This window comes from Phoca vitulina, unplaced genomic scaffold (genome assembly GCF_004348235.1).
Source record: "Phoca vitulina isolate PV1807 unplaced genomic scaffold, GSC_HSeal_1.0 scaffold6, whole genome shotgun sequence".
NCBI lineage: Eukaryota > Metazoa > Chordata > Mammalia > Carnivora > Phocidae > Phoca > Phoca vitulina.
The window spans coordinates 57,442,172-57,464,879 of NW_022589709.1; the positions used below are offsets into that span (position 1 = coordinate 57,442,172).

Here is a 22,708-nt window from a genome sequence, read left to right on the forward strand (position 1 = left end):
TTCACAGCGTGATATTCCGAGAAAAAATTACGTAAAAGCAATTTTCCTCAGTACTATTTCTGGACCTTATATGAGTCACTCACTGCCTTCTGAAGTGCTTGCATTGCTAATGAGGGCTTTCAGTGCACAATACAGCAAGACTCCTTCAACATTCTATTGGCACGAAGAATAAAGAAACTGCTGTTTCATTCTTAAGTTCATCCTGAAAGGTTAGAGATAACTACATGGAAGAATCAACCACTCATATATACTAAGTACTTTATCTACAAAGTCAACCACCTGAGAAGCACTAACTCTGCTCATCTAGAACCCCCCATGCCTGCTTCAGTAACGTTTCATGCTTGTAAGAGCTTGTCAGGCCACTCATCAGAGTGACACATTCCTTAGAGAGATGTCCAGCTCACACACACAACCTTTATACCTGCTGTGAGTTTGAAGGACCTCAAGGCTGAAAGTCTCCTAAAAGACGAATTAGAAGTCACCCTAGATGGACCAGGGCCATAGTCCAAAAGCTTCTCACAGAGGCTGTTCACAGGACAGCCCATTACCAAAGGCACAAATCAGCATCTGCTTCTTTCTACCTGCCTCCCTGGAGGAGTGAAATCAGCATGCATGTGAGGCCACTGTGAAGAGTCTAAGCACCTTCCCATGCAAAATCCGATCAGCCCCCTTTGCCGAAACAAGGAAACAGAGACACACCAAGACATTAAAGAGTGTGATGCAAGGCTGCTTATAGGGGCTTCAAGACTTGCTTTGCTTCCCCCACTCCACTTGGTATTCTAAATCCTCAAAACTCAAGCAGCATCCATTTGCTGAAAGGTACTTAGATCCCTTGGCCTCTTCAATGAAGGGACACAAGACCAAGGCAACAACCAGCCAAAAAGAGAACACCTTCCTCTTCCTCCTTCCCCTGTAAATGACCTGTATGACAGAAGAACATCTTATTATGAAAGAAACAAATGATCACTTTTCGAAGAGAACTTCTACTTCTAATTAGTTCCCCTGACAATGGGCTGCTTTCTCCTTGTGTCCACGTGGACACTGTCTTATTTACGGTTTTCTTACTCTTCCCTCTGGATATTCCTGCCACTTAACAGAACATCCTTTCAGGAGTCATTTCTGCCACTGACACCAAGGCTATCCTTCCTTCCCCCACCCCCATGTCTATTGAATTCTTACACTATCGGAAAGAGCCAATACCAGAGATTAGGTCCAGTTCCAGAGAAGTTCAGTAACTTGCCCAAGGTCACACAGCTTAATTATTGACACATAGTTAGAGGCCTATCATTTTTCTTATCACTCTATCCCTTATCTCTTTCTCAGTGCCTGAATGTTAGTCACTCAATCACTATTTCATATAATAAATGAATGCTTGTCATATTTTACATGGAGCCAATCATTCTGCTTCTTAATGCAAGGTAAGAGAGGGAACAGAAATGCAAACTATTTTTATTAGTATTCACTTGAACAGCAAATGAGAGGAACAAAGGCCTGGGGCTAAAGGTTCTGAGGGTGCACTCAATCTTAGTATGACAGTTGCCTTTCCTGTCACCCGAATGTCTAGGTGCGATCATGCTCTGTATAGTTTGTGGATGAGCGTCATGCCTGGCCTCTGATCCTGTGTGGGGAAATTATGAAATTATGTGTGCATGCACACGTGTGTGTGTGTGTGTACACGAGTGTGTATGTGTTGGAGAGAGAGAGGGCAGAGGCAAAAGCGCAATGACTAACTTGAGCAGGTGGGTAGGGCAGGTAGTGAGAAAGAACAGGGGTGTGTGCCCAGAACTGCGGTTCCTATGCCACCACGTCCCTCTGCGGCAAGCAGTGTGACATAAGCCATCATGCCACATTTGCAGGTGAAAGTGAAGCAGAGCAAATTCTTTGTCACTGTTACGAAATCCTGAACCCCATCAATCACCTTGCCCTCTAGACTAGGAAAACCTGAGCCACACTCAAGGCCATCTCCACCCACCTGTGAGTAAGTGGAACACACAAAAGCTGCTTCCCTGGTGTTGAAAATGACCCTGAACAGGCAACAACCATTAACAGCAAGAACAGCACAGGGCTGGACTCTTTTGGGGCCACTGACTGCTCCCTGGCCTACTGGAGGCCCAACTGGGCCCAGAGCTCTGCTGAGAGGAGGCTCAGGCCTTGCTTACTTGCTGAAGTTTGGCACATGAATGATAAAGATTTTGAGCATTTTCTGAGGCCATGTGCCATCTGACTGAAGAATGATACTATGATTTTCAATCTAATTTACCATAAACTGTACTTCAAGATCTGTTCCAAATCTCAGGGCATTAAAATGGACAAAAGTGTGCCCTTCTGTTTTCCTCTGCCCAAGAATATCGGGGAGAGGCCACTGTTGGTGCAGTCCTATTCTCTGCCAAAGGGATGACAAAGTGTTGTAAGCTTATCTCCCAGCTCTTTTGTAAGAACAGAATCAATGCAGACAAAGGCAAGAGGGGGCCCTTTGTGACCCACTCTCACATTTTCTGATCCCTCTATATTGGTCTTTTATTTGAGGTCATGGGGCCTTGAAATCCTCTGAGCAGAGGTAGCAAAATTAAAAGCATGTTAAAGGTGGCTCAGACCTAAGGAAAACAAAAATTACAAGTTGTGGTTAAATTCTCACAAGGAACGTTATCCAAAGACCTTATTATATTTTCAAGTACAGAATCACGTCTGACACATAGATGTTCAAAAGTATTTCTTTCATTTAAAGCTTCACAAAAGCAATATGTCACAGCAGAAATGAAAAGACATCAGAGAAAGGTTTTCTTCTAGGCAGAGACACGAGCAGAGAAATGGACAAGAAAACGCTTTTAAGTGGGCTCCGCTGGGCGCCCAGCCTGGCTGAAGTAGCACCAGCAAAACCTCAAATGGCCCCATCAGCATGTTGACATTCAGTGACTTTTCACACTTCAAAATCTATGACAAGCTTATCTCATTCAAACTACCACAAGCCTCAAAACCAACAAAACTCTCAGTACAGTGGCTAAGAAGGAACAAAATGTTTTAAAAACCACAATGAACATGAGAAAAATGGAAGTCAAAATAAACTTAAAAAAAAAAAAAGATGTTTGAACTTGAATACATGGTTCTCTGCACTTTGCAACCATTCTACATCATTTTACATTGGGGTGCGAGAGAAAGAAGGGTGGCCTCAGAGAGCACATGAGGAAAGTAAGACCAGGTCTAGGGCTTCTGACCAAATGTCAGGCCCTTAGATCTGGAAGGAACCCTCAGGTACCTCCCCTTCCAAATTATAAGTGGCATCCAGAAATGCTCTAAGACAATGTTTAACATCTACAGCCCGTGGGCCAAATCCAGCCTACTGCCTGTTTTAACATGGCCCACAATGTAAGAATGGTTTTTAATATCAAAAGAGTATTTTATCAAAAGTAAAAATAACATTAAATTAAAATGTTTCAGTGTTGATAAATAAAGTTTTGTTGGAACATGGTCCCACTTGTTCATTTACATGTTGTTTGTGGCTGAGTTTTAGTTACAATGGCACAGCTGAGTAGCTGTAACAGATATCTCATGGCCCACAAAGCCTAAGATATTCACTATCTGGCTGTATACAAAAAAAGTTCCCCATCTCTCTCTAAGATCACAGGAGGGAAAAAGTGAAGAACAGGGAACGTTCTGGGTACCTCTTCCCAGGACCATGAGGAAAGAGACTTGTTTTCCCTATTAAAGATTCCCTCACCAAAGCAAGAACCTGGACACCATGTCGCTCTTAGATACTAAGGCCTAAGACAAATGTCTCTGTCATGGGATTCTGACCCCACTGTTCATTTCCAAGGTTGTGCAGTCATTACCGTAAATGATCTGCACATTTTCAGCTCCTGCATTCAGGCCTCCCCTATTATCTCATGGTAAATAACAGATTGTAATCACACAAACATGTCATTACATCAGCTAAACACTGAGGGAGAAAAAAGAGGCAAATGGTCTCCCAGTCTGAGGTACTGGGCTGAGTAATCTGTCAGACATTCCACACATCCCCCAGATCAGACCTCTGGACTTGCCTTATTGATTAAAGAACCTTCCCAAGATGCGAATTATTTGGACTGAATTTAATGCAGCCCTCTTTGTATAATGTTCAGATCAAGTGTCCAGCAAGTTCTGGATATCGAGAGAGTTGGCATTTATCTACTGACCATCCCAAAGAGCTTCACACCCAAGCAGTCAGTGCTTCTCGGAGCTCAGAGAATGTTGCCCCATTTGAGGGGACAGTGGGAAGACAATGGGGGATTGTTGGCCAACAACAAGTTTGATTCATCCCTTTGTTAAAGTGAGTCTGAAAAGCTGCTGCCTCTGTGTGTGTGCTGTGAAGTCAGCACAATTACCATTGTGGACAGCCCTGTTGGTTGCGGCTGCTCTGTGTGCACAGATTCGGGGAGGGGAGAGATTTCCATATTACAGTCATTCTTGTGAGTGTTCGGTGGTTGAGTGTCCAGTTACATAAATCTTTGCCTACCATGCTGCTGCACTTGACAGTCCAGCTTGGAGTGATTTGGAGATGGGGTAGCTCAGAGAGTGGCCAGTGCCTGGAGTGTGAGGATGAACAGTCTTCTTGAAATGAAGGGAAAAGGCCAAAGGAGCACTTGGACATGGAGGACACAGGCCAACACAGTTCTAGCTTACAGCATGAATTTTTCCAAGAAAAAGCATTCCAAAAAATCCAATCTGCACTTTGAAAATGCTTGAATCCTAAGTCTCAATTAAAAAGTTCTGAATCTCTTCGGGAAGGAAGGAAGGGAGGGACGGAGGGACAGTGGGAGGGAGGAAATGAGTGAATGATGTTTTCTTGGAATGCCAAACTGGCTAGGCTAAATATAAGCACAGGAGAGGGGGGTGGCAGCCATTTTGTAGCACATACACACCCTCTCCTAGTTTAGTCAATCGAACACTAATCTAGGCACTACTATGAAGAGATTTGCAGACTGAATTAAAATCCCTAACTCACTGACTTTCAGATTATCTTGGTAAACCTGGTTTAATCAGTGGAAGCCCTATGAGGAAGTCTCAGGCACTCCCTGAGCCATCTTCCAAGTTGTATCTGATCTACCATTGCTGTGCCTACACAGGAGCTTCACTCCCTGCCTACCTGCAACAGCTTCCAACTGAGCCTGGGGGATTCCAACCTGCTCTCCATCTTCCCCCCCAGACTGCCTGCCCAGGGATTTCAGCTTGCACAATCATTTAAACCCATCCCTTCTGGTAATATCTCTCTCCTACCGGTTCTGCTTTTCCAGTCGGACCTGACTCATACAACAGGGCAAGTTAGTCTGGCCATGCAGATCAGCACAAGATCACTGGCCCATGGCATTATAAATAGCACTAGCGAAGTTGTTACTAGCTTTCTTCCACCTCCACCCGATCTAAGGGATATAACACATTTCTGTCAAAATCACGGCTCACTCAGGCTACTCTTCTCAGTAAGGCAGTCGGTAGGGAACTGCAGCAGAAACTCCAGATATTCTCAGAGGTTCTATCTTCCTTTCACACCTCAGCTGAGAATCTCTGCAACAAAGTGCCTCTGTGGGGCAAGCACAGGCACTTGGCTCTCATTTCTTTCCTTGATACTATGTTCACTCAAAGGTGTATCCAGGTAGGAGAATGCCAGAACCTGCCAATGACTGAGTCATCAAAGAACAACAAATCTTGATTCAGCACAAGCTTTTCTCTTTTCCCACTTCCAGCATGTAAAGAGGAATGATTAGGCCTCACCAGGGCATTATCTGTTTGTTGGTAATTCCTTATCTACTCAGGAAATTATCTGTTGAAAAGTTTTTTCTGTAGATTTAGAAAACCTGCATCCTACCACTCCCACTTGGCCTTGGGGCAGAAACGGAGGAGGGTAAAGGTTTGCATGGTAAGCTAGGGGAGCATCTGGCCCTCAACACCAGCCCATCCCGGGAGCCTCAGGTTCCCTAGGGAAGGATGCAGAGGGCCTCTCAGTGGTAGAAGAGGAGTGGGATAAAAGAAGGAAGAGGGACAGCCAGGGATGGAGAAGAGCCCCATTCCTTTCAGCTTCCCCATCCAATTTTCAGGAGGCCCATCCAGGGGGGCCTCAGAATCCAGGTGTGGGCCTCTGAAGCTGGATACTCTCAGGTGTGGTGTTATGTTCATGTCAGGTACAGTCAGAGCAGCAGGCCCTTGGAAACACAATTTAGGACTTTTCTGCTTATTGTTTATGTCAGAAAAGACCAAGAATAATTTGACACACAAGCACCGCGTTTTTAATGATGTACTCATTTAAAATCTTATGTGGGGTAAGACCCAGGGCACACAGTTCCTATCAAAATCCATTAACCCTGTTGTTCTGCATCAGACAAAGCACAGGATTGCAAGTGACAGAGTAATCACTGAAAATAACATTTGTTCCTCTTTCCGGAGCCCTGCTTATACGGACACCAGCGGGCTAAACTTGCTGCCCCAGTCAGTAATACTGCAGAAACAATATTTTTACATTTTCTTTATGAAAATGCTTTCTTTTATAGAACCTTTATCTTTAGCAAAAACTGTTTCTTTTGGGACAAGACTATAGGCTAATATCAATTTATAATTGAGAACAAACTTTTGGCTAAGATTGAAGATTTTTGCTTGGCAGGATCAAGTTTCTGGAAAGTTTTTTAAAAAACAAAGAAAGAAAACATCTGAGACAAGGCACTCCTTTGTGTTTAGTTGATTCAAAATCAACTTTATATCAAAGGAGGGAGAAATGAAACTGATCATGTTAATACAACTCCTGAAATGAAAGAGAGCATTTTTATTAATTAAAAATATATTTGTAAACAGATATTCACACACACACACACACACACACACACCCCTATGTGTGTCAGGCTCACCAAAAGTGACAAAAGTACTATGTTCAGACAACTAGCCTTTCGCATCTTTCAAAACTAAAAAAAATTAACATGATTACAGAAATAATTCCTAAGCCTATTAACCTCAGTCAAGTTTATGAACATTCCCATAAAACAGGCATTATGTCTGATTAATACATTTGTGAACCAAAAATTGAGACACAGTGTCTGACTCATGGAATTTGCAGGGAAAAGAATGACAGTTGTAGGAAATCCTGGACACGTGGTCCTCTTGCTGTAATGATACCACATGTAAAACAGCACCAATTTTTAAAGTTCTTCACTTGTAAAAATTGTGCTCCACTTAGTCCTTACATCACGCCGCCCTCAAGAGCCTAAAATATTACTAGCCATGCAGCGGGGCTCAATATGCGTGGAAGGTACTTTATGGTTTACAAAACATGTTTACACTTCTTATTTCATTTAATCATCAAAAGTACCTTGAGGGGGCACCTGCATGGCTCAGTCGGTGGCTCAATCTGACTCTTGATTTTGGCTCAGGTCATGATCTCAGGGTCATGAGATCGAGCCCCATGTCGAGCTCCCCGCTCAGGACAGAATCTGCTTGACATTCTCTCTCTCCCTCTCTTTCTGCACCCCCCCACTCATGCTTGCTCGCTCTCTCTCTTTAAAATAAATTTTAAAAAGGGGCGCCTGGGTGGCTCAGTTGGTTAAGCATCTGCCTTCAATTCAGGTCATGATCCCAGGGTCCTGGGATAGAGCCCTGTGTCAGGCTCCCTGCTCATCAGGGAGTCTGCTTCTCCTTCTCCCTCTGCCCCTCCCCACTGCCTATGCGCTCTCGCTCGCTCTCTCTCTCTCTCTCCCTATCTCAAGTAAATAAATAAAATCTTTTAAAAAAAAGTAAATAAATCTTTTTTTAAAAAAGTACTTTGAAATGAATGCAAAGAAGCTGTTATGACTATACCCGTTCTTTTGGAAGTACTATTACATTCCCCATTTTGTTGTCACAGGAATAGAGACTGGACGTGAAAGGTCACATAAACAGCAAGCGGCAGAGCTAAAACTCCAACACTCACTGATTAACAAATTGATTGAGTCGAGGAATTGCTCTCTGTTACCTATGTTATTGGCAAAGATAAAAACTGAAACACTTTGCAGACATGGTTGGATGTGCAATCCCAGGTACTTCGGCTCTGAGCACACACTGGGACAAGGTCTCTGTGAAAGAATTTGGCAGTATACACAACAAGTCTCTCTCTTTTTTTTTTTAATTTATTTGAGAGAGAAACAGAGAGAGTGAGAGAGAGAGAACACGAGCGGGGTAAGGGGCAGAGGGAGAAGCAGACTCCCTGCTGAGCAGGGAACCCAATGCGGGGCTCGATCCTGGGACTCCACAATCATGACCTGAGCCAAAGACAGACACTTGACCGACTGAGTCACACAGGCGATCTACACAAGTCTTTAAAACATTCCAATTTTCCCCAAAACCCCAAATCTAGGAGGCTTCCCTAAATGTAATCCCATGTCCAACAACGGTGGACTAAATTATTTTGCATCCATACAAAATACTCTGTGGTCATTAATAATTTATCTTCAAATGATACTTACAGACAGAGAAAAGCTCTTGATAAAATATTAAGTGACAAAACAGGATATGAACCTTGACTGAAGAATGCATTTTTAAAAATAAGAAACAAGGCAATACAACAAAATGTTAGCAGTAGTGATCTTTGGTCGGCATGCTATGGGTGACTTTTATTTCCCTTTATACTTTTCTTTATTTTCAGATTTTCCTATGATCAGAAAATAGTCCCTTTTTTCCCCACTGAAATAAGGAAGGTGCCTGACCACTCTAGGATCTTGAGTACCAACAATTTTCAGCAAGTGAAATCGTGGCAAAAAGGATGTTCTATGATGACGTCAGGCTGAGAGGCCGTACAGGGGACACTAGGGCCTCAACAGCTCCAGAGTAGTGGGTAGTAAGGAGGGACTGCACTATGGGCATTGCCAGGGCAGGGAGAGCAGAAGCAGGGACTCAGTACTCTGTTTGCCTCCCGGCTAGCAGAGTATAAGGGGCTATGGAAATGCAACTGGAGGCCATGATGGGGTGAGCCAGGAAGGGGAAGCGATATTATCTCCAGGCTTTCCTGAGTCTAAGACAACATACCCTATAGACATTATCAAGTCAGCTTCTCAGCTACCCAGTATAGGAACTGGGTAGTAAAGAAATGGGCTGGGGGGGGCCCTCCTTGAGCAGTTCCACCCTCCTCAGCTTTTCCAAACCCCACAGATGCCCTGCTTCACAGCCACTGTTTACTAAATCCTGACAAGCAGGCTCCTAGGCCTCCAACCTACACATTCTGCATCCAAGGGACCTGAGAGAAGGAGACATACTCAAAGCTCTGTCTCTCAGACACATCCCCTCACTACTCCCTTCTCTACCCACTTCTATGCCCTTCTGCATACCTTTTAGGTACTTCATTCTTCCCTCTCTGCCACTTGCCACCCCTGGGTCTCCGTTCCTCGTGTGACCTAAACTATGTATGGGGGGGGGGGGGTCCTCTACTAAGTACTTCATAGATTCTTAGCTATAAGTTCTTCCAGCCCATAGATACTTCTCCATCAATGGAAGGGAGCTTCACCTCCCAGGTCTACAAGACAAGACAGGTACAAAATGGAAAGGATTCGGCCATCTACTTTACTACTGTGCCCATACCAGGACCTTTTTCCATGGCACTGAGTGCCAGCAAAAAGATATTTGTTTGATAATAAACAAGGCAAAATTAGACCAGGCCTCCCCAGACTTGCCACATCAAGAGAATCGTGTGGTCAGAAGCCAGCGAGGTCAGGTGAAGCTGTCTCCTACGTCTTAGAATGCTGAAGCTGGCATGGAGGCAGCTCAACATAATACATGAGGAAAACTTGCTTCAAATCCCTGCTGAGAGTATTATCTTGGACAAGCTAGTTAATTTATCTAAACCTTGACTTCCTTACCTTTTAATAAAAAAATACGAACTCCTTATATAGACGGTGTAAGAAAGACTATGCGACAAAATGTATAAAGTATACTTAAATACAGTTTCTAGAACACAGAATTTATCCAATTAATGGTGGCACATAGGAAGGTAGATGCAAAACAAGGACTGAAATCCAAAACTCTTACACAAACACCCCTCTTCCCACTATACCATTCTCTCCATCTGTTACTGACTTTTTTAGGGAAATTAGGGAGGATTCACAGGCTAGATGCTAGTTCATATTTCCACCATGTTTGTGGTTTTGTTTGATATTCATATTAGAAAAGAAGGCTTATACACACAGAGGTCAACTTAGTGACATATTTGAAGATTAAAGGGGATAGGGAATAAAGTGTAATACACAGGATACATAAAATATAATACATGAAGCTTGAGAACACTTCAGAAATAAGTAGAGTTAATAATGTGTATCCGGGTGGGGGTGAAACCACATTAACTACTACAAGAACCAAAAACAGATATTGTAAGAAAACTATAGATCAATGGCCTTCATGAACAGAGATGCAAAAACCCTTAACAAAACATGAACAAATTGCACTAGCAATATATAATAGAGTAATATATCATCACCATGTGGGATTAATCCCAGGAAGGAAAAGTTGGTTCAACATTTGAAAATCAATCAGTGTAGTTCACTGTCAGCAAACTAAATAAGAAAAACCGTATCATCATCTCAAGAGATGCAGAAATAGAACTGATAAAATCTTCTATCCATTCATGATTAAAAACTCTCAGCAAACTAAGAATTGGAAGGAACTTCCTCATATTCACAAAAGATACCTATGGGAAACCTACAGCTAACAGCATACTTAATGTTGAAAGAATGAATGTTTTTTGACTCAGGTTGGGAACAAAGCAAGAAGGTTCACTCTTACCATCCCTATTCAACATTTTACTATAGGTCCTATCCAGCACAATAAAAAAAGAACAATAAAACAAAAGAAATAAAAGGTATCCATATTGGAGTGGAAGAAAGAAAACTGCCTCATATCCAGAAAATATGATTCTCTACACAGCTAAATCTTACAGAACTCACACACACAAAAACAGGCTACTAGAACTAATAAGTGAATTTATTTAGCCACGTCTCAGGAGACAACACTAATATTTTCTAAAAATTATAATTTCCATACACAAAAAATGAATTATAAATTGATTTCAATTATAAATTGAGAAATTTTTAAAGTGGATTTGTAAGAAGACCTAAGTAAATGGAGAGCTAAAACATGTTCAGAAAATTGAAGACTCAGTATTGCTAAGATGCCAATTCTCTCCAAATTAAGATATAACTTCATGGCAAACCCACTGAAAATCCCAGAAGACCCTTTTTTGAAGGAATTGACAAGGTGATTCTAAAAGTTATATGAAAAAGCAAAAGACCTGAAAAAGCCAAAACACTTTTGAAAAAATAAGAAAAAAGGCGGCTGTTTTAGCAAATCTAACTAGTCCTCCTTTGTGTCTCCTTTACTCTCACATGGTTACCACACTCACACTTCTGACATGAGGTATGTGGGCTTTCTCCATACCAAGCAATTCTTGGCAACACTAGCTGGGTATCCTACAATTTGATTCAATTCCTACACCATCTACTTGGAGATAGCACCAGATCCCACAGGTTAAGAGCTCAGTCCCACAAGACGACCCCTCCCTCTGCCTCCCACTTCAGATGCCAATCACAAGTCCCACATTGTCACCTATACATATAACTGACCAGCCATAAAGTAGAGTTCCCACAATTTCTTCCTTGGGTTCAATAATTTTCTATTAATAATTGTCAAAATCTGGAACAACCCAAGTGAATATCAACTGGAAGGTAGATCAATTGTGGTACATGTATATATTGGAACACTATTTGGTCATAAAAAAGAAACAAACTACAACACATAAAACAACAGGGATGAATCTCATAAACATGACTTTATGTGAAAGAAGCAAGATACAAAAGGCTCCTATTTTTATGACATTGTGCCCACCTAACCTATAAGAAATTCCATCACCTCTTTTCTCTACATCTCCCCATTCTTGCCCCTTCTTTGTCAACCTGGTCTATAGCAATGTAATATCCAAGTTCCAATTAAGACTCTTTGAAGCCAGACAGACCTAGGGTGAGACCCCTTCTCACTTGACCATCTCCCTGTGACAGCTGAACAAGTGAGCTCTCTCTGAACTCTCACCATCACACCCAGTGGTAAGCCTGCCCAGAGAGGGAAGCAGAACCACATCAACTGCATCACAGCCTGCCACTTGCCCACCCAAGAGCCATTCTCCCTTCCTCCTTAGTAAAAGACATCTATGCTGTTAGACACTGCGATGTGCCCAGCTGAAAAACCACATTTACAAACCTCCCTTACAGACACAGGCAGGCCGTGAGATTTCAGGAGAAGTTATTGGGGAATGTTTCAGGGAAAGACCCTGAAATGAAGTTGATTACAGGTGCCTTTACCTACCTCCTTTCCTTCTTCCTCATGTCTGCAACGCAGAAGTGATGGATGGAGCTCCAACAGCCATCTCCTGACAGAGAGGTGACCCTGAATATAGAAGGCACGCAATAAGGATGGAGGGAAAAAAAAAAAAAAGACAGAAGAAGCCTGGGTTTCTAATGATGATGGAGCCACTGTACTAGTCCTGGACTGCTTTTCTGTTTTACATAAAAGGGACAAAAAGGGTCTTATTTTGTTTAAGCTATTGTTATTTTGAGTCTCTATTAGTAGCAGTCAAAAGCAATTCCTAAATGACTCAATGATCTAATTAACTTTATAAAATGATACTGAAAACTAGAAAGTTAAAAACAAGAAATTGTTGATAGCTTGATTTTTCCCCTGGTTTAGCTTTCTGAAAACAATTTGCAGATCTCATAGATGATTTCTATTATTTTAATCCACTAATGTTTGCTCTTTTTTTTTTCAGTTAAACTGAAAATGGATAGAAATTTACAAGTTATAAGTCACACCACTCTGTGTGCCCAGAACTGTAATAAAAGAGTATCCAGCCCTGTTACTTATTCCAAATCAGGACTAAGTTATCTTAGCCACCAAATTACTAATTCCCCCATCCTCTTATATTAATACCCAATGAATTCAAAGAGCATCAAAACCCTTAACTATGTAATTTTGCATTTTGCAGAGGCAGATTTATTTGGACCCTAAAGAATTCAGACAATTCTCTTCTGATAATCGAAAACATGATTAAATGTACAAAACAGGTATAAGAGATGCAAGTTCTAAAACCTTAATAAAGAGATGCAAACATCATTAAATGTACAAAACAGGTATAAGAGATGCACGTTCTAAAACCTTAATAAAAAAAAAAAAAAGATAAAGCCCCAGAGAGAAAAGAATAGGGAGAATTGCTGACTGAAGTGGTTAAAAGCAGGTTTATAGGGGCGCCTGGTTAGGTCAGTTAAGCATCTGCCTTTGGCTCAGATCATGATCTCAGGGTCCTGGGATCGAGCTCTGTGTCAGGCTCCCTACTCAGTGGGGCGTCTGCTTCTCCCTCTGCCTCTGCTCCTTCCTCCAACTCGTGTCACCTCTGTCACTCTCTCTCTCAAATAAATTTAAAATATGTTTAAAAGCAGATCTATAAAAAAGAATAGCTAGAATAAATGATAAAATATATGAATAATAATAGTAATAAACGCTTCGCAGGTTATAAAATAGAAGAGGACCAGCAGCTGGTGTGACTGGTTGCCCACAGGTCTAAACCCTTGTGGCCTCATTTCTGTTTGTAACAGCCCCATTCACACCATTTCACACTCTGTCCTGGGGGAGCCAACTGCGGAATGCAAGGACTATAAACAGGGGCATAATAAACAAGATCACAGGCCCTGCCAGGCATAGGACATAAGGCAGAACAGTTCGTCTACACTGGGCTCCTCATCTAATGTTGCCCTCATTTGAGTTTCCTTCACCCCTGCAATGTTTCGTAACAGGGGGGTTCAAACCAGTGTGTGTGGGGGGGATAAAAGTGAAAAGTTTTTGGGGGGTACACTTCCAGTTGAAAGGGAGCCACGACACACACAGGAAGGATGAGAGAGGAGCACTCCTCCCAGAGCCACATCAAGGATGCTCCCCCAACAACTGCAAACATCAATGTGTCTGTTCCGCCTATGCCACTAGGTAACAAAGTTGAGAGGAACAAGGAGTCACTTCAGTCACACTTGAATTTCAGCTCAGAAACTTTCTCTGAGGAAAACTGAAAGCTCATTCACACCATGGAGAGCAGGGACTTTGGCTTGGTGGGGTGGAAAGAATCAAGATTCAGGCATCTGAAGACTTGGACATGAATTTCCCACAATTTTCTTCTTCAACCTTTGGTTAGTTACTTAACCTCCCCGAGTTTCAGTTTCTTCATCAGGAAAATTATATTGATAATGCATTTATTCCAGGATGAGGTGAAAAACAATCGCCTATAGGAGCTCAGTAAATCCTGATTCTTTTGCCCCTTCTCTATATTCCCATAACCCCAAACTGGCAGCCTGTAGGGCAAAACTGGCCTAAAAACATGTTTTTGCTGCAAACTGTGTGTGTGTTTTTAAGGAGCCATGATTAAATTCTTTTTCAGTTTTTATTTAAATTCCAGGGGCGCCTGGGTGGCTCAGTCGTTAAGTGTCTGCCTTCTGCTCAGGTCATGATCCCAGGGTCCTGGGATCGAGCCCCGCATCGGGCTCTCTGCTCAGCAGGAAGCCTGCTTCTCCCTCTCCCACTCCCCCTGCTTGTGTTCCCTCTCTCGCTGTGTCTCCCTCTGTCAAAAAATAAATAAAATCTTTATAAATAAATAAATAAATTCCAGTTAGGTAACACACAGTGTTTCAGGTGTACAGTGTAAGTAATTCAATCCTTACGTACAACACCCGGTGCTCATCACAAATGCCCTTCTTAATCCCCATCACCTATTTCACCCATCCCCCCCCACCTCCTTTCTGGTAACCATCAGTTTGTTCTCTGTAGTTAAGACTCTTTTTCTCCCCCATGATCATTTGTTTTGTTTCTTAAATTCCACATACGACTGAAATCATATGGCATTTGTCTTTCTCTGACTGACTTATTTTACTTAGCATTATACTCCACAGCCCCATCCACATCATTGCAAATAAGATTTCGCTCTTTTTATGGCTGAGTAATATTCCAGTGTGTGTGTGTGTGTGTGTGTGTGTGTGTGTGCACATGCACGCATGTGCACACACACCACTTCTTCTTTACTCATTTATCAATCGATGGACATTTGGGCTCTTTCCATAATTTGGTTTTTGTTGATAATGCTGCTATATGAACATCGGGGTGCACATAACCCTTTGAATTAGTATTTTTTGATCCTTTGGTGTAAATACACAGTAGTACAATTGCTGGATCATAGGGTAGTTCTATTTCTAACTTTTTGAGGAACCTCCACACCGTTTTCTAGACTGGCTGTGGTGATCAAGACAGTATGGTACTGGCACAAAAACAGACACAGAGATCCAAAGAACAGAACAGAAAACCCAGAAATGAAGCCACAACTAAATATTTTTCTAAAACTACTATTTCAGTTTATCTTGAAAAACTCTAATGGTAACACTGGGCCTGCATTCCTCCATGGCCACATGACTGCTGGAGAGGATTGTTTACACAGGGCCTCTACTATACAGCTCCTTGACTTCCTAACCCAACCATGTTCATTCTCATGAGTTAACTACCAGACAATACAGACATCTGCATCTGCCAGAGGTGGTAGCAATCACAAGGGTGTCCACTCAAACCACCATCCTTTCTGCCCTCTACCATATCACATGTTCCTTTGGTACCCTAGTATAGTAGCGAAGTTAAACACGCCATTTGGGCTTATTCTACTCATTGATGGATCAATAGATTGCATGGGAAATGGAAAGTTTAGTCAATCAATTACATGAAACCAAGTATGAGGGACGGAGGCCAAGGAGGCAGACAGACAGAAAGACAAACACACACACACACACACACTCTCCCAACCTGTGATAAACTGACCAGATTCAGTTAAGTTCATTTGTTCCCCTTTATAAATTCAACGAAATGAATTTGTGGGAATAAACAAAAGTATAAATCATGCACTTTAATTCTACAAGTGTTAATTAATGTTTAAATATATTTCTTTATTCTAAGATAATGAGTCAGCTTACTCTCACATGTAAAGTCAAATATTAAATTAATTATCAAATAAATAGCTAGTGGGAACAAACTGTTAGAACATGGAGAATCAGGCACTCTCATATTGCAGATCAGAGTACAAAATGGTACAATACCTACAAAGGGGAATTTGGGAATACCTACTAAAATTCCAGATGAATTTACCATTTAGACCCCAAATAACCCACTTCTAGGAATCTATTTTGAAAATACCCCTGTGTAAGTGGGAAATAACATATGCATAAGTATATTAAGTATCTGTTGCTGCATTATAAATATGGCAATCAACCATCCTGGTTTGTACAACCATCCTGGTTTGTACAGGACTGGGGGGTTTACTGAAACTCAGAACTTTCAGTGCTAAAACTAAAACAGACCCACAAAAACTGGGACTGCTGGTAATCCTAGAAACAGATTACTCTAAAATTTAGAAAACATAGGCAATAAGCTCCTTGACAAAGGTCTTGGCAATAATTTTTTTAATCTGACACCAAAAGCAAAAGTAACAAAAGCAAAAATAAATGAGTAGGTCTACATCAAACTAAAGAGCTTCTATACAGCAAAGGAAACCAACAAAATGAAAAGGCAACCTATCAAATGGGAGAAAATATTTGCAAATCATATATCTGATAAGGGATTAGTATCCAAAACATATAAATTCCTACAGTTCTGTAGCAAAAAAAAAAAAAAAAAAACCCCACAAAAATCTAATTAAAACATGAGATCTGAATAGACATTTTTCCAAAGAAGACATAGAAATGGCCAACAAAGCATGAAAATATGCTCAACGTTACTAACCATCAGGGAAATGCAAACCAAAACCACAATATCACCTCACACCACGGCCATCCTCAAAGACAAGAAATAACAAGCACTGGTGAGACTTGGAGAAAGGGGAACACTTGTACAATATTGATGGGAATGGAAATTGGGACAGCCACTATGGAAAACAGTATGGAGGTTCCTCAAAAAATTAAAAATAGAACTACAGGGCACCTGAGTGGCTCAGATGGTTAAGCGTCTGCCTTTGGCTCAGGTCATGATCCCAGGTTCCTGGGATCGAGTCCCACATCAGGCTCCCTGTTCAGCGGGGAGTCTGGTTCTCCCTCTTCCTCTGCCCCTCCCCCCTGCTCGTGCTCTCTCTTTCTCTCTCTCTAATAAAATCTTAAAAAAAAAAAAAAAAGGTTAAAAAATAGAACTACCATATGATCCAGCAATTCCACTTCTAGGTATGTGTCCAAAGGGGAAAAAAAAATCAAAAAGATATCTGCACCACCCCCCTCATGTGCAATGCAGCATTATTTACAATCGCCAAGACAGGGATAAATAAAGAAAATGTGGTGTATATATACAATGGAAGATTACTCAGCCATAAAAAAGAATGAAATCTTGCCATTTGCAACAACATGAATAGACCTTGAGGGTATTATGCTGAGTGAAATAAGTTCAGAGAGAGACAAATACTGTTGTGTAATCTAAAACAAAAAACAAATGAACAAACAACAACAAAAAATAAGCTCAAAGATACAGAGAACAGATTGGTGGTTGCCAGAGGCAGGGGTGTGGGGGGTGGGAGGAATGGGTGAAGGGAGTCAAAAGATACAAACTCCCAGTTATAAAATAAAGAAGTCATGGGGATGTAATGCACAGCATGGCGACTGAAATGCAGATTTGAAATGTTAATAATATTGTACTACATATTTGAAAGTTGCTAAGAGTGCATTATAAAAGTTCTTATCACAGGAAAAAAAATGTGTTAACTATGTAGGGTGATGGACGTTAATTAAAATTATTATGGTGATCATTTGGCAACCCATACAGATATCAAATCATTATGCCATACATCTGAAACTAATATAATGTTAGATGTCAGTTTGACCTCAATAAAGAAAGAACAATAAAGAAAGAACTACCAGGGCTAAAACTAGAACAGTCCCAGGCAAACCAGGCTGTCGGTCATCCCGGTAACAAAATGCCCTCAAACAATACACATTTTTTTCTTTTTTGATCTTAGAGTTTCTGGGCATCAGGAAACCAGGTCCAATTTCGCTGGACCTCTGCTTCACAGTCTCTCACAAGGCAGCAATCCAAGTGTCAGAGAGGGGAGAGGTCTCTGAAGGTTTAATTACAGTAGGACCCGCTTCAAAGCTCACTTGCATGGTTCTAGGCAGAATTCACTTCCTCAGGGCTGTTGGAATAAAGGCTTCAGCTACTTGCTGGCTGTGGGCTGAAGACCACCCCCAGTTCCTTTCCATGAGGACCTCTCCAGCATGGCAACTTGCTTCATCAAAGCCAGCAAAAGACAGTTTTCTAGCAAGACAGAAGTCAGAAAATTTTTGTGACCCAGTCCCAGTAGTGACAGCCCTTCAACACTGCCATATTCCAGTGGTTAGAAGCAAGTTACTCAAGGGGAGGGACTTAAATAATACCAGGAAGTAGAAATCACCTGGAGCCAGCGAAGACTCTGACCACTCACCTACGTGGATCCAACACATCTGTGTTCTATTTCAAATCTTCCAACTCCCACCTCCTACTCTAGCTAATGCTGCCGTAGAAGCCCCAGGTGGTGATCAAGGCAGCACAGGTGCAACCTGGCTGTGTGCTCTGCTTCAAGCCTGTGATGGTGCGTGATTCAGATCATGGTATTTTGAGGGTAACAGATGGACAGCAGTAGAATGCTTCTTAACTTTTATTAAAAAAAAAAAAAAAAGTAAGAGCTGGAGGGCAGAAAGTTGAAATCAGAGGCCATAACAGAAAAATCATGGCCCTCTACCTGGGTTCCAGTTAAATCAGATCATAGACCCAGAGCCCACTGACAGAAGGAGAGGCAGTCTTCCTTGAAAAACAACCCCACAAGTCTATTACAAATATATACAGTAAACGTTCCCTCTGTCCTTCCCCAAAGTGACCTGTGGTCTCTTCTCAGAATAACTATATGCAAGAAAGGGAAACACAGAGATGTTTCGACCTTACACTGCTACCAAGAGATCATAAATGTCACTTACTACTATTCTCTGGTTAGAAAATACTGTATGGAGAACAGGTGATACATGAAATTCTGGTCCAAATCCATCTCACAGTAGACTCATTAGTTATTTCTCCAGTAACTGAGTTTATAATTGGGATAAACTTAGAAGATGGAAACCCTCAAACTAGTTCCTGAATTCTGAAGTTAGAGCTTTTATAATAAGGGCCAAGTGGGAGATCGTCGTGACATTTATAGTTCTAACAGCAAAGCAAAATCAGGTAACACCCATTTTCTTCCTGGGTATCATTTGAGATGAGGCTGAAAGTACTAAAGTGTGTCCTCTGGGTGTAATTTGAGGCCCACAGGGCAGGTTTCTGCCCCCCCCCCCCAAGTAAGTCTTGCACCCCCTAGTCTATCTTTGCAAAGGAGAGGGGAGACGATTTAACAGGCAGTCAGTTATACTCTCTAAACCACCCATCAGAGGATTTTTTTAGCCTGAGCTAGATACTCTCACTCACAAGATGATCACAGGCCACAAGTGGTATACCCAGAAGGATGTAGAGCAGGACCCCGGGGCACTAGCAGGGCAGCACCAGCAATTTCCTTTAGTGAAAGCCCATGTATCAGCCCACACAGCCATTCAGCACTGACTTCTCACCAGGGACAACTCAAGTTCAAGGGATGAGATGCACAGGAGCCAAGTATGGGAGCTAACCTGGCTTCAAATCCTCACTCCCCAAAGGAGCCAATACTCCTCGTAACAAGTCCCTAGACATAGCTCTCATCAAACCTACAGGACACCCATTACACAAGTCACCACACTTAGGAAAGCCCAAAGCATGGTCTCCTTAGCAGGTTCTTTATAGTTCCTCCCACTCCAGATACAATTCCCCAATCAAGGGAATTTTTTTTTAATCACTTTTATCATCAGCAATATGGTAGAGTTTGCATTCTACCCTGAAGAGGTTGCCAAAGTAATGGAGCTATACGGTTAACCAAAGGGCACGTTCTTATGCAGAAGAAAAACGTTTGTTTACCCTTAACGCACCCATCCTCACACAAGAGAGTCTACAGATTGTGCTCTTTAGGAAGGAGCTATGTAGCTACAGGGTATTCCAATGTCTTTGTGGGGACTGCACAGAAAGACACAGATGGAGGGAGAGGAATTCCAGAACCAACTTTATCTCCTCCACTTGTTTTTCTGCAACAAGTTCTACTTGAAGTAGGAGATCAATGTGGTTTTTTTTTTTTTTGTATTGATTATTTGTTTCAAATAGGGAGGCTACTGTAGCAAACTCCAGCAAAATCTTAGGGCTTCATGTGAAAGCCAGAGACTGAGGTGCTTGGGACTATTAAAGCAGGATGTCCATGTTACCCACTCTCTACTATGCTCTTCAGATCACAGGGCAGGACAGTCTCATCCAGGGTCCAGAAGGTCACATATCAAGCCATCTGGTAGGCTCACCCTGGGTGGGTAATCAGGAGCAGTTCTCCTTAACCTCTGGGATCTCCACTAGCTCCCAATGACACAGGTCCTGAGGCAGCAAGGACCTCTCACCTGTAACTGTTCCTCTGTCGGGCCCCTGAGCCCAAAGGCCCCTTCAACTCTCTGCTCCCTTTTGTAGTGCACTCTCTTTCCCTCTCCCAGATTTTGTCCCTTGGCTCCATTCCATGTCCTCTGGGATGGAGCTGGAGAGAGTTCTGGGTCCATATGGATGAAGGGCAGAATGAAGGTCAAGCATTTACACAGCAGTCAAATCATTTTCCTAATGAGAGTGAGTGACACCGTAAAAATCTCCTGCTCCGTTTTGCTCAAAGGATCTCTTTTTTCTCCCCTTTTGAGTTACATTAAGAACAGGTCCTCTTCTGTCCTCTTAGCCTGATGGGTGCCATCCCCCAGGGGATGGGGGAGAGGCAAAGAATTCATTCTACACATAAATGCTTCCAACTTTCCAGGAGCCTGCTTGGTTTTTTCCAAGAAGCTGAACGTCCATAAAAAAAAGGTTCTTCCTAAAAGAAGATCTCACCTTCTCCCAAGGGTGTGCAGCAGGCAAACACTTCATGGAGACCCACGTTGTCATCTTCAGGGCACTGCTCTGTCCTCCTTGTGGCCAAAATCTCCCTATGCAACTTGTGGACTGGACCAGCCCAATGGAGAAAACTCGATTCTTTTCTCCTGCAACAGGTCAAGACATGTCCTTAATGATTCCAGTGGTGCTTTGGTCTATTGTCCAGAGAGCCAAGAAAACAGGCTCTGGGGGGGAGAGTGGGGAGCTGGCATCTATGGACCAAGGAGAGTTGTGCAGTGATTCCTTAATGACTTTGTTTAGCGGGAGATGAAATATAGGGCAAAGTCCGAGAAGACAGAGGGGGGAGCTGGGGAAAGAGAACAGATGTTGTAGAAGATACTCTTTCATGTTTCCTGTGCACCAGAAATCTGCAGATGCATGTTGGCAGGGCTCCAGTCAGAGAGCAGAGGGAGGCTGGGGTTTACACATCTGGAAGTCATTGCAGGGGCAGAGTTCAAACGCTTTCTGCTTCAGCTGCTCTTAGACATACCTTGCCATGCAGACCGTTGCTGAGTGAGGGGCCAGCCGTTCACAGAGTCCCTCTGGCCTCACTCTGGTGGAAGCCCTACCTAAGCTGGTGGGTTTTCCTCTGTATCAGTTCAGTCACATGGAAAAGCTGAAATAATTATAAAAAGAGAGAAGGGGACCAGGGAGGGACGGGAGCAAAAGAGGAGAATGCACCACAACTGAGAGAAGCCTGGCTGGAAATCAAGAAACAAAATGTACTTGGACCAAATCCAGTGCATGAGTTAACTTGAGAGCAAAGAACACCATTCGGGGGGGAAGGGGGGGCCTTCTCTGCAGCATAGTAACACCCAGGGATCATGCTCACACCACATTTATTTTTCTCAGAAATCCCTGTACATTTTTGCCTTCACTGATTTTAGGAATGTAGAGGACTCTCTTGATCCTGAGGGAATTACTCCCTTTGGAAGGATTTATGGGGTTCTGTAAAGAGGGAAAGCAGGGTCTCTGAGGGCCCGGTCATCACCCCACTGACCTGCAGCCTCCTGCTGCCACCCTGAGATATGGTCCTCCCTCTCAGAACGGGGCAAGGTCAGCTCTGGTGTTTCACTTCCCTCAAGGGAGAAACCCATCTTTGGGGTGTATTGTGTCCCAGCTCAAAGTTGCCACCATGTTCAACTCTGCAGACCATATTGCTTGCTGCTGCTGGCAGCCTTAGCTTGGGACTTCACACAGCCCAGTGTGGTGAGGTGAACTGGCAAGGGGGTGGTAATGAGTTAAAGGCTCCAGGGCATCCCCAGGTTGGTTAATGCAGTCCAAGACCTCAGAAGGATCAGAGTCCACCTGGGGAGACAACAGAGCATTTGAAGAGATGAGTAACAAAATACAACCAAATATAATAAATGCCAAGTGTGAGATAAAACACGTTCAGACGGATCTCCTCGTAATTCTCACCCCCTCAAACCTGCTTAACTTCCTGTACCCACTAATTTGATGGATATCTCTGTCGTCCCCATAGTTGCCCAAGCCAGAAATGTTCACTTCTTCCCCTCCATCACTCTATGTGCCCAGTTTGGCCCCAGGTCCTGTTGATGTTATGCTCTTCACATCTCTTGAACGTGTCCACCCCTGAATCCCAGCACCCTTGGCATCTCTAGCCTGAACCACTGTAGCTGCCACCAAATCG

The 22,708-nt window shown here is 42.6% G+C and overlaps 1 long non-coding RNA gene across 1 annotated transcript in view; it reads right to left on the bottom strand.

Annotated features, from left to right (window-relative positions):
* The window catches only part of LOC116632365, a 254,913-nt gene extending 233,303 nt beyond the window's left edge, over positions 1 to 21,610 (bottom strand). The window contains exons 1-2 of the long non-coding RNA XR_004299403.1: positions 21,016 to 21,610; positions 12,331 to 12,411 (exon numbers count right to left, since the gene is read on the bottom strand). This is a non-coding gene — a long non-coding RNA (uncharacterized LOC116632365). The remainder of the gene's footprint in view (positions 1 to 12,330; positions 12,412 to 21,015) is intronic.
* Between the last annotated feature and the right edge of the window lie 1,098 nt (positions 21,611 to 22,708).